The sequence below is a fragment of the Cupressus sempervirens genome, chromosome 3 (assembly GCF_028749045.1).
Source record: "Cupressus sempervirens isolate cs-2001-9-10 chromosome 3, ASM2874904v1, whole genome shotgun sequence".
NCBI classification, from domain to species: domain Eukaryota; kingdom Viridiplantae; phylum Streptophyta; class Pinopsida; order Cupressales; family Cupressaceae; genus Cupressus; species Cupressus sempervirens.
The window spans coordinates 817,558,870-817,572,776 of NC_143120.1; positions in this window are offsets into that span (position 1 = coordinate 817,558,870).

Genomic DNA, 13,907 nt, shown 5'->3' on the forward strand with positions numbered 1-13,907 from the left:
AGCTCCTCACTTCAGTAACACTGGTGAGTGCTGGCCAATCCATGATAGCCCAAATCTTTGATGGGTCTACTGAGACACCATCATCCAATATGAAATGACCCAAATAATGTATCTCAGGTCTAAAGAATGCACACTTTGACAAGCTACCAAACAACTGATTCTCTCTCAGCTTCTGCAATACCTGTCTCTGGTGATCTTCATGTTCTCTCTCATCATGAGAATAAATTAGAATGTCATCAAGAAACATAACTACAAACTTATCCAAAAATGTATGAAATACTCCATTCATGAGGCTCATGAATATAGCTAGAGAATTCGTAAGGCCAAAAGGTACCACAATGAACTCGTAGTGGCCATACCTAGTACGAAAAGATATTTTGGGGATATCACTATCCACAATCCTCAATTGATGGCAACCTGACTTCAGAGCAATCTTAGAAAATACTCGAGCACCCTGCAATTGATCAAAGAGATCATTGATTATGGGAATAGGATATCGGTTCTTGATCGTCACTTTGTTCAATTGCTGATAATCAATACACAACCTAAGTGATCCATCCTTCTTCTTGATGAAAATCACTGGTGCACCCCAAGGTAACACACTAGGTCAAAATATGCCCCTTCTCCAAGAGTTCCTCCAACTGAGCCTTTAGCTCACTAAGCTCATGAGTATTCATCCTATATGGTGCTCTCAAAATTGGCTCAGCTCTTGGCACTAGGTCTATGTGAAAATCCACTGCTCGAGGTTTAGGCATACCAGGAAGCTCTGAAGGAAACACATCTAAAAGTAACATCACACAACATGAAATAATAAAGTATGTTCTAAGAATCAGATAATGTCTCAACATCTCGAGTCGTGAATATCAAAATAATAGTAATGTATCACTATGCTACGATGGGTCGGGGCGAGGCCTCACAAGATAGAGAGCCATACAGAAAATGTAAAAACATAGTAAAATTCACATTGCAATTGATTATAAGACATTCACCTGATTCATTATAGTAGTAGATTGCAATAGAATGAGAATCCACCCAACTTTAACATACAAATTAACAAAAATTCATTATTTTCCTTTGAAATTGGCAATCAAAAGTCTAAAACTACAAAATGAGAAAATGTGGGAAATCTTTTAAAAAGTATATTTCATAGTTCAGGATAAATTTCTCCTTTGGACATTTTATTAAGTTGGTAGCAATGCCTTTCTCTCCCTTTGAATCACTAATTAATTTATTTTTTAGTAAGGTTATCAATGCTTACACAACTGACAACAATAGTTTTAGTGTATGTTAGGAATGCAATATCATTTAACATTAAAATTATTGTAGTGTAAAAATTTGACATAAAATAAAGAGGAAAACATATATATGGGTTTATGGACCTTTTATATCACATTGGAGAAGTTTTTGGTTTGAATTTTTAGTCATGATGAAATCATATTCATAGTAGTATTATTGCATTGAATCATAAATAAAATTATTCCATTCTTACATTCTTTAATAGAATAGTCAAACTATTGTGCATTCTATTATATGCTCGAAAAGTTTATTGCAAATCCATTTCATTACATTTGGCTCTTAAAGAGTAGAAATCATATCTTTCTATGTAGGAGAATCCATAGCTTTAACATATGGCAACAATGCCAGTTTAAGCCAGGTGGTGGTCAATGTGCATAGCTTTCACAAAGACATCAAGATTCTGTTGTTTGTATTATATGGTATGCACAAGTTGATTACAAGTTGTTAAGCATATTTTAATTCCAATCAAGCCTTCACTTTCAATTTTTATGTTGATTTATAGATGAATTCATATTAGGCCTTAGTTTAGATCTCTGATTTACGGATGACATTCTATTAGACTTAATAACTTGGATTTGTGATTTGCAAATGAGAGACTATGTTTGATTTTAGTATGATTTGCATTGATGAAGGATGATTTTAAGTCATGCTTAAGACTAGGAAACTAGTAGAAAAGCTGATGTAACTTTTACATGCAAACTTAGTAATTTTCTCTGGGGCTATTCATGAGCAGTTCATGCAATCTTTGCATATTATTGTGACTAGTTAATAAAAATTTATTCGTTTTAGTTCAGTTTTCTATACTCTTGCAAAAATGGTTTTGTTCTTTATTTTATATATAATTTCCAAAGCATAATTTCTACATACAATTTCATTTAATCCTGTATGATTAATGTTTAAATTTTTCATGTTCTAAGCATGTTGTGTGATAAAATAGAAGTCAATATTTCAAAATATAAACTTCTAGATGTCATTCCTGCTTTAATATTTGTATAATTCTAATTGAATTCTCATACACTATCAACCTTGATAAGATTACTATAAAGCCATGTGTGTTTACATTATCATGATTACCTTAATGTGAAATGAGTCCAACCACATGATTAGATTTGCTATTGCAATAATTTGAATAGGTGTCACACCTTGTTATCTTGTTTTCATCTTGTCCAATGGGCTGATCCATGGTTGTAACCATTTCCACTTTGTGATCAACATGATGACTCAATGACATGATATGAATCATTGCATACAAAGTTATATCTTCATTAGAAGACCCACCTGATGACATATTTTTGCATTCATTGTGATCAATTCTAGGCTACAAGCTAGAAACAAGTGATTCACCCTTGTTCGATATACAAAGAATTGTGTGAAAGGGAGTATATCCCATATCTCTTGAGGAAGAGAGCAATACTTGTCATAGCTGGTCATTATGACTTTATTTGTCGCTGAGACACAAGGACTCTTCTGAGTTCTTTCTTTCCATCCCTATTTATTTACAAAAAATCATTCCATGATGTGCAATTCTACTACCCATAACTAAAACTAAAATTAAATTGAAATGATAATAACATCTCTTTAGCCTACAAACTAACAAGATCATGCGCTTATACCATTGAAAGATCCTTTGCCAAATTCAGCCTCAAAATTAGGGACTCAAGGAACTTTGTTAAATACATTGCAAACAATCTTTGTACATATTGTTTCAATGTTACAGTTGCTAATGATTTCTTAAAATAATGTCAAATGTGTTTTAAATGCACTCAAATTGTTACTAAGATGTCTATGTAAAGAACCATAATGCAAATGCAATTGTTTTTTATAATAGAATGCATATAGATGATCCACACTATGTAAATATACAGGTAGACATTAATAAAAACAATTGTCATGCAAATTAAATATGAGAGATAACTTTTGACATTTAAACTCCTTGTGACTACAAAAATGTTAGAATGCAATAAAATTGCTTAGGTAGTGAAATGACGAGAAAAAGGTCAACTTTTGGTTTACAAAAAATGTATTTGATGCAATTACCAAACTCCATAAATTCCTATCAAAATGATCAACATTGAATTGAACCATGCCAAACATACAATACCTTATTCAATTGCATTTGTTAATATGTTGCAGCTTCATTCAAATAGTTTAAGTATGAACTACTTGCTTCTTAAAATCTATGTCCTACTAGAAAGGCCTTCTAGTAGGTGATGGATTTGTATGGCTAGGTATAAACCTATGAGTCTTCCATATTCACCTAGAAATCAATCTTTCTATTGTAAATCTAAAGAAGATATACTCGACCAAATATCATGAAAGTATGTGCAGAACAAATACAAAATATATGAAAAGAAAATAAACATATAACCATTGAAAACTAAACAACTCCCACAATATTGTGAATTTGGCTTAACCATCTGAAATCAAAGTTGGCATAATAATTTCCCAAGTGAGAAAATCATTTTGTGTAAGATTATTGGATTGAAGATTATTCCAAAAAAGGTGAGATTTATCCTTGATATGGAGCCCCCTATAGATGTCACTGGACTTAACTCTTTCTTGGACACATTGGGTACTTCTAGAAGAACTTTGTAGAAAAATCCTATTGGTTGGATAAGTTGACTCGAAATGACAAGCCATAAACATGGGAGATTGCACAAGGAGAGGCCTTCAAGGAGCTCAAACAAGGCTAGTGTGTATGCCCATTATGGCATAGTTGAATTGGGACACAAATTTCTCGTATGGCTTGTTGTTTCGAGTCAACTTATCCAACCAATAAGACTTTTATGCAAAGTTCTTAATGAACTTTTGGAAGTACCCAATGTGTCCAAGAAAGAGTTGAGTCTAGTGGCATCCGTAGGGTGCTCCATATCAAGGATAAATTTTACTTTTCATGACTCATCTTCAATCCAATTTTCATTTTTTTTAACCAAAGCAGGTTGGTCAAAAACTTGACCAATGGTGGTATGGCTTGGTCAAAAATTTGACCAAACTTATTCAAAATTTTGACCAAGTCATCGACAAGGATGTCATTGTGGGTTTGGCATCTTGGTCGATGACGGATGACCAATAGGACTTTTTATTTTTAATAAAACATTAACAAAATTTTGACGATTAGAAAAATTGGTTGAAATGTTGATGACAAAAATTGTGACAAAACTATTAGTCGAAACTTCGACCAAAATGAGTTGAAAATTCGACCAATTTTGGTTGAAAAATGAGTCAAAATTTACTAGTGACTTTTGGGAGGAATCTATCACAAAATTATCATGGTTATTGGACCCCCCCAATAGACTATTGGGGCTTTCCCCCTAATATTAACTAAGTTTTATCATAGATATTAGAGCACTTTTGACATATTCAAATTCATAAGTAGGAGAAATTTCCACAGCAAGTCAAATTGTGATATTGCTATCAGGATTTAACTCTGTGATTTTGAGTCAAACTCATTGACCCATGTTTGATGACTAGTGATTCAACATGAATCCATCTCTCATAAGAGTTATTGGTAGCCACGGTGCAATAGGAAAAAAATTTACTTTTTATTTATATTTTGTTAAGGTTATTATAAAATTGTTAATTAATTTATAATTACAGTTGTATAAAGTTACTATAAAATTATGCTTTAAAATATTTTTTTAAAATTTAATATATGGAGTTTAATTTAGATAAAAAAATTAATTTTATTTTTGGGATATTGTAATGTAAAATGTTAGAGTCAAATATAGATATATGGTTAGGGACAAAGTTATCATTATAGTTAATGTTAACCTTAGGGATAGAATTAGGGTTAAGGTTACCATTAGGGTTAGGGTTGGAGTTAGGGTTATTGTTTTAGCTATGGTTAAGGTTAGGGTTAGAGTTATGGTTGTGTTTATTGTTGTTAAGGTTCGAATTAGAGTTATGTTTATGGTTAAGGTTAGGGTTAGAGTTATGGTCATGGTTAAGGTTAGGGTTAGGGTTTGAGTCAGGGTTAGGGTTTGAGTTAGGCTTAAAGATAGGGCTAGGGTTAGGGTTAGAGCCAATTATGGTAGAGTTAGATTTAGGGTTAGAGTTAGGGGTAGAGTTATGTTTATGGTTAAGGTTAGGATTAGAGTTATGCTTATGGTTAAGGTTAGGGTTAGAGTTATGGTTATAGTTAGGGTTAGGGTTAAGGTTATTGTAGGGCTAGGGTTAGGGTCAAGGTTAGGGTTAGGGCTAGAGCTTGAGTCATGGTTAAGGTTAGAGTTAGGATTAGGGTTAGGGTTTGAGTCAGGATTAAAGTTAAGGTTACGGTTAGTGTTAGAGTTTAATTATGGTAGAGTTAGATTTAGGGTTAGAGTTAGGGATAAAGTTATGTTCATGGTTAAGGTTATGGTTAGAGTTGTGCTCATGGTTAAGGTTAGGGTTAGAGTTAGGGTTAGCGTTAGGGTTAGAGTTATGGTAGGGCTAGAGTTAGGTTTAGGGTCAGGGTTAGGGTTTGAGTCAGGGTTAAGGTTAGAGTTATGGTTAGGGTTAGGTTTTCAACTAGGATTAAAGTTAGGGATATGGTCAGAGTCCAATTATGGTAGAGTTAGATTTAGGGATAGATTAATGTTTATGGTTAAGGTTAGTGTTAAGGTTAGGGTTAGGATTAGACTTAGAGTTAAGGTCAGGTTAAGGTTATAATTAGGGTTAAGATTAGGGTTAGGGTTAGAGTTAGAGTTAGTATTAGCATTAGGGTTAAAATTAGCGTGAGGGATTGAGTTTGAAGTAGAGTTAGGGTTAGATTTAGGGTTATTTTTTAGGGTTAGGTTTATAATTAGAGCTAGTGTTAGGGTCAGGGTTAGAGTTATAGTTAGGGTTAGAGTTAGGATTAGGATTAGGATTGGGTTTAGAATTAGAGTTAGAGTTAGGGTTATGGTTAGGGTTAGAATTAGGGTTACAAATATAGCTAGGATTAGAGTTAGGGTTAGGGTTAGGGTAAGAGTAAGAATTTGGGTGAGGGTTAGAATTAGGGTTACAATTATAGTTAAGGTTACGGTTAGGGTTAGAATAATAGTTAGGGTGAGTTAGAGTTAGAATTAGAGTTAGAATAAGGGTTAGAGTTAGAGTTAGAGTTAGGGTTATATTTAGGGTTAGAATTAAGGTTAGGGTTAGAGTTAGGGTTAGGGTTAGGGTTAGGGTTAGGGTTTCAATTAGCATTAGAGTTAAAATTAGAGGTAGTGTTACTATAAGAGTTAGAGTTAGAATTAGAGTTAGAGTTAGGGTTAGAATTAGGGATAGGATTAGGGTTAGGGTTAGGATTGGGCTTAGGGTTAGAATTAGAGTTAGGGTTAGGGTTCAAGTTAAAGTTAGAGATAGAGTTGGGGTTAGGGTTAGGGTTAAAGTTACTTGGTTAGATTTAGGATTAGGGTTGGGATTAAGATTAGAATTAAGGTTAAGGTTAGAGTTAGAATTATATATAGTGTTAGGGTTAGGATTAGGGGTAGGTTTATAGTTAGAGCTAGGGTTACGGTTAATGTTAGAGTTAGGGTTACAATTAGAGTTAGAGTTAGAGTTATAGTTAGGGTTATAATTAAGGGTAGGGTTAGAATTAGAGATAAAGTTAGAGTTAGAGTTAGAGTTAGGGTTATAGTTAGATTTAAGGTTAGGATTAGGGTTAGAATTAGGATTAGCATTAGAGTTAGAGTTAGGGTTAGAAATAGTGCTAGGGTTAGGGTGAGAATTAGAGTTAGAGTTAGGGTTAGAGTTAGGATTAGAGTTATAGTTAGGGTTAGAATTAGGTTAGGATTAGGGCTAGAATTAGGGATAGGGTTAGAATTAGGGATAGAGTTAAGGTTATATAGGTTTGGGTTAGGGGTAGAATTTGAGTTACAATTAGAGTTAGAGTTAGGATTAGGGTTAGGGTTAGAATTAGGGTTACAAATATAATTATGGTTATAGATTGAGCTAGAGTTAGGGTTAGGATAAGGGTAAGAATAAGGGTTGGGGCTAGAATTAGGGTTATAAATATAGTTAGGGTTAGGATTAGGGTTATATTTTGAATTAGGGTTTGAGCTAGAGTTAGAGTTAGAGTTAGAGTTAGAGTTAGAGTTAGAATTAGTGTTAGAACAAGGGTTAGAGTTAGAGTTATGGTTAGAATTAGGGTTAGGGTTAGGGTTAGGGTTAGGTTTAGCACAAGGGTTACAATTAGAGTTAGGGTTAGAATTAGAGTTAGGGTTACAATTAATGTTAGTGTTAGTGTTAGTGTTAGAATTATAGTTGTAGCTACCTTAAAACCTTTAGAAAATAAAGTATTTTTATATTTTGAAAAATTCCTTATGACATCATCATTTATTAATTAATTATTTATTTAATTAATTTATTTATTTTTATGCCATTAAATCCCTTTATCTTAATTAAAAATATTTAATTAAGGAATCCCTCCCAAAAATGTTTAAATCTTATTTAAACATTATTTCCTTATTTATTAATTATTTAATTAATACATTGACCAAAAAACCCAAAATAAATAAAAAATTTATTTTTTGCCCAAAACTTGGCCAATTTCCTTAATACCACTAACCTCTTCCAAAATCTTTTAATCCTTCTTTAATTTTGATTAAAGGCTAATCCCATCATTTTCTACCCCTAATCCCAACTCAAAATATTTAATTAAGATTAAATATTAATCCTGATGTTTATTTAAAAAGTTTTAATAAATATCTCCTCAATCCAAACCCTTGAAATAAATAAAACTTTATTTATTTCCTAAAAATCTAATTTATCCTCATCCTAAGAAGTTCTAGACTCTTCTAGAAAGTCTTCATCCTCATCCTAGAAAGTTCTAGACTATTCTAGAAAGTCTTTATCCTCATCCAAAGTCTAGACTCTTCTAGAAGATGTCTTTAAACCTAATCCTAATCCCCTCCTAACCTTGTCACATTCCCTAAAAATGGGTTAAGACATACTAACCCAAGCCAAAGTTAACAAATATCTCCTCCTTCACCCACCCTCATTAAATGCCATCCACTTGCCTATCCCTAAGCTAATCCTAAACCATCCTAATCCATCCTCTAATCATTTGCACAATCCTAAGCAAGCTTAAAACCTTCCTAATCAAGCCCAAGTCGAAATTCCGCTCATCTCCTTCAAAATATCCCAACCATAAAACTTTATGAAGCCCACTAGGCCATTAATGACTCTTCCAAGCCCTTTTATTGCTCTTACAAGCCATTATGAGGGTCTTTATGAAGATTTTATCCCTTGAGCCTCCTTTGTTGACTCATCCTTCCCCTTTCCTCCATCCTCTCACCCTGTGACATGTGTCACTCCCTTATTGGCTGTAAGGAAGCACAATCCATGTGCTCTCCTCTCATGCAATCTGAGCCCTCCATGAGCTTTTCCCCATCCTTAAATCTTAGCCCTCAAACCCTCAAGCCTCTTGCCTATAAATTGGATCCTTCCCCTTTGAAAAAAAAACACAATCCATGAAGTAAAGTCATAATGCCATTTTAAGAAGCCATTTTACATCAAAACCATACACTCACACCCAAATTCCAACTCCATTTGAAGCCCTATTTGAAGCATAAGCTTGAGCATACATCCTATCTATTTAGACAAAGCCACTCAAGAAGAGAGCTTCTTACTGAGAGAGCCCATTAATGGCTCATATTCTTAATTGAGAGCTCATCTTAGTCTATCTTGAAGTTTATGAATTTTTTTTAGTTTGTAGAAGCTTTATTTAAATTTGGTTTCTATTAGCATACTAACATTGCTCATATACAATAGTTAGGTTAGAGTTACAGTTAGAATTGGGGCTAGAATTGAGGCTAGGTTAGGGTTAGGGTTAGAATTAGAGTTAGAGTTAGAGATCAAGTTAGAGTTAAAGTTAAAGTTGGAGATAGAGTTGGGGTTAGGGTTGTAGTTAGGGTTAAATTTAGGGTTAGAGTTAGAATTAGGGTTAGAATTAGGGTTGGGGTTAGGATTAGAATTGGGGTTAGATTAGAGTTAGGACTAATCTAAGCCAAAAGTTGGCTCAGAACACAAATTAAATACAAATACACAAATTAAATGCCACAAGTCAACCTGCAACAATAATTAAATGCCCAAAATTGATATTTGAGTAAAATTGTGATATCTCCTAGATCCAATTGAATTAGAACTCATGCTTCAAAATGTAGTTAGTAATCTTGGCCCTCTTCAATCCTTGAAAATTTCATCCTCTAAATAATTGTGGAAAATTAGTTACATGACATGAAACAGACACAAAATTCCTAAGCAAGGCCAAGCTCCATAGACCATGCTGAGCAACCAAAGACCATGCCGAGTTCCCAGACCATGCCAAACAACCACAGACCATGCCAAGTTCCTAGACCATGCCAAGAAACCAAAGACCATCCCAAGTTCCCAAACTATGCTGAGCAACCAAAATCCATGTTGAGTTCCCAGACCATGCCGGGCACCAGTATCTGCCAAGCTCTGCAACACAACCAAAATCTCTCCAAACATACAAGATTGCAAGAAAACCCAAGATTCTCCTGCATCATCTTTTCTTATCTCATATATATATATATATATCCAAAAAACATGTCTCTATAAGAAACATAATATGAGCTCCCTCTTGTCTATAAATATGCTCTCTCTCTCTCTCTCTCTCTCTATATATATATATATATATATATATATATATATATATATATATATATTCTCACTTATAAAAAATATAATATTATTTCTAGTTACTAGTACATATAGGGTTAGGTAAAGTTATATAATTTACTAAATGAGTAGTATAGTCATATATAGAGTAAGAGTTAGAGTTAGGATCCAAGGTTTACATATATATGACACTCGGTGTTATGATTAGGGTTAATAAGTGGTTAAATGTTACACTAAAATAAGGGACATGGTTAAGGGAAGTATGAGATTTAGGTGTAGTGTTGGAGAATTTGGAGTATAATTATGGTCAAATTTGGGATATATGTTATACAAATGACTTGAATTGTGAAAAAAATTTAATTCATGAAAGGGAAATTATAAGTCCCAACACGATAATTTAGATGATGTAAAAAGTGTGAAATAATATATAAGAATCAATTTTATGGAAATTATTTCTCCATGATGATGTGAGAACGTTATATATTGTTGAATTTTTAATAATGCTAATGCAATTTCTATTGCAGTGATTAAGTATTGTAATCAATAAATATGATTAAAGACATCTATTTAGACTTATGATTTTCTTTCTAAATTAACATATTTAGTAGCCACATCCATTAAAGAAATGTTTTCTACAACAATAAATTTGTTTTGTCTTGTTCTCTTCTTCATGAAAGTTACATAGAACAATAGGGAAACAAAACTGCCAATACAACTAATTAGAAGTAAAATTTTGAAATCAGAGGCCATAATGAACTATATACAAAAAAACATCTCTGTAATGGTGTAAATACATGTCATTTTCTTCAATGATCAGGATTCTTTTGCAACCTTTATTTGAACAATGATTGTGAAAAACTTCTTTCATCATTGAGGGAAACCAATCCACTTTTGTAGATGTGTCACACATGAATTTTTACGCATCTTGTAAATGCATTACTTCCATTTTCTCAACATAGTCAATTGGAAATATTGCATTCTCCACAACTTTAATTATAGTTGTGCACTTCTCTTTAATTATTTGTAGGCATTTGTCAAACTTGGTCTCAAAGAAATCATTTGAGGTCATTGAAGTAGTCAGGCTAGTATCAAATATTGTTTGATTCTCTATTCGAGGCATCCATAACTCAAATAGTAACTTCCAAACTTATAAAAAAATATCAACATATAGAAATAATCAGAATGAAAAAGTATTAATAGTTAACATAAATTCTTTCAAATGAATAATGTTCAAAATAACATAAATAAAAATCAAAACTATTTCAAATAAAATAGTTAGATTGTAATGTTTGAAATATGGTGACATTACCTTCCACTTTTCAAACATTACAAATATATATATATATATATATATATATATATATATATATATATATATATATATATATATATATATATATTATGAAAAATATTTAAATAAAACACATACATAATCTAATTAAATAATGACAAAATATAAATTAAATATATGATTCATTTATTTTAAATTAATCATTAACTTTAATAAAATACAAATTTTATTGATAAGGTGACCTTAACATCCACATTAATGATAAAATTTAATTATGAAACATCAAAATATAAATATTTTGAAACATGCAAATATAGAACTATTAACCAAAAGCATTTTGAAATATGCAAATCTAAAACTAATATGAAACATGGAAATGTAAAATTAAATTGAAACATGCACATTAAAAAATTCCACAAATGAAATGTAATATCAAATATGTATATCAAATAGATTTTGAATGAATTTGAATTCTAAATCTAAATCAAACATACAAGGCTAAACTATATGAAACTTATTGAAATTGAAATCTAAATCAAAGAAGAATATTATAACTAATTTTGAAATTAAATCTACATTTAAATCTAAATACATAACTTAATCTAAATCTAACTACAAAACTAAAATTAAAATTAAAAATTAAAATAGAAATCTCACATGCAAAAAAATTCTTGAAAACTTCAATCTACTCTTCAAAAACTCTAATCTACTCCAATAATCTCCACCTCTTCCTCCCTGTATAAACACAAAATGAAAATGAAATGAGGAGCATTTGTTTTATAACATATGAGAGACTCCTTATATCCCCCATTAGATGTCTTTTGACATTCCACAAATTTATTTCAAATTCCCTCACTCCACCACAAAAAATAAGAATATTGAATGTGCATTCAAAATTATATTTAACAAAAAGAAAATGTTTTATATTTAAAAATTTAATGAAATTATTTTATCCCTATTTTTTTGGCATTATTTTTTTGGGTCCTAATTTCTAGCCCTATTTTTTGGGTCTTATTTTTTGGCCCCTATTTTCAGGCCCTATTATTTTGGCATCCATTTGGATTAATAATATTTTGGCCAACTATTATTTTGAGAATTTTAAATTTTTTTTAATAATTCAATAATGATAAAATATATATTAAATATATGATTCATCTACTTTAAATAAATCATTACCTTTGATAAAATACAAATTGTATTGATATGGTGGCGTTGTCATCCACATTAATGATAAAATTGTACTTTGAAATATGAAAATATAAATACTTTGAAACATGCAAATCTAAAATTTTTATGAAACATTCAAATCTAAAACATGCAAACCAAAACTATTTTCAAATATGCAAATCTAAACTAATATGAAACATGCAATTCTAAAACTAATTTGAAAAATGCACTTTTAAAATATGCAAATGAAAAGTATGATAAAATATATCAATCAAATAGGTTTTGAATGCAAATCTAAATCTACATCTAAATCAAACATGCAAGACTAAATTATTAAATGCAAGCCTAAACAATTTTGAATAGAATTCTAAATCTAAATGAAACTAATTAAAATTGAAATCTAAGTCAAAGTGGAATATTATAACTAATTTTGAATCTCAATTTACATCTACATCTAAATATAAATAAAAAATAGAAATCTTACTTGCAAAAAAATTACTCCAAAACTTCAATCTACTCTTGTTCAAAAACTCCAATCTAATCCTCCAATAATCTTTACCTCTTCCTTCTTGCAAAAACATTAAATGAAAATGACCTGTGAGAGGCTCCTCATACCTCCCAATGGACGTCTCTTCACATTCCACGAATTTATTTCAAATTCCCTCACTCCCCACAAAAAATAAGCATGAATGTGCATGCATAATTATATTTCACAAAAAAAAAAAAATCATATTTAAACTATTTTTGGCCCTATTTTTTCGGGCATATTTTTTGGTCCCTATTTTTTTGGGCCTATTATTTTGACCTCCATTTGGCTTCCTTTTATTTTGGCCAACTATTATTTTGAGATTTTTATTTTATTTTATGGTTTAATAATTTAATAATTAATTTAGAAGTTTGTAATTACTCCCTTTTCTTTTTTATTGACAAGGAATCTTGGCATATTTCTGTGTTGGGCATTTGTGCTACCATTGTGTAGAACGCCTTTCAGTGTAATGAATGTGTTTTACCTAGGATTGAAGGCTCTGGATGGTTTGAAACCTAGACTGTCAAAGTAATTGGATGAGATATCAATGTCAACTACCTTATATAATGTGGTAAGAGATAATGATGGATGGGAACCTAAGCAATTGTTACCCAGAGAGTGTACTATGGAAGGCTAGAGGTTTTTCCAACAAGTGCTTGCTAATAATGTGGACAACTCCAAAGTCCTCTGTAATCATCGATTTATGTCATTTAAGACAATAGAGGTGTGAAGGAGTATAGATGATAAGTTTTGATTTTGACTATTAAATTTGAATTCTTAAGCTTCTTTTTATTCGTGCTATTGAGACTAGCAAAATAATGCCTCTTTCGTTTGATTCAAATGCTTTATTTTCAATACTATAGCCAATCCGATCATGATACTCAAAGTTGTTATGCTTTGATGATTCAAAATTTTGTTGATATTTATGCAATATCAATGGATGCTTGCTCAGATTAACAATACAACTAAATTGGTTGCACCTCCTTACCATATTAATTTTTTTTGATATTTATGCAATATAAATGG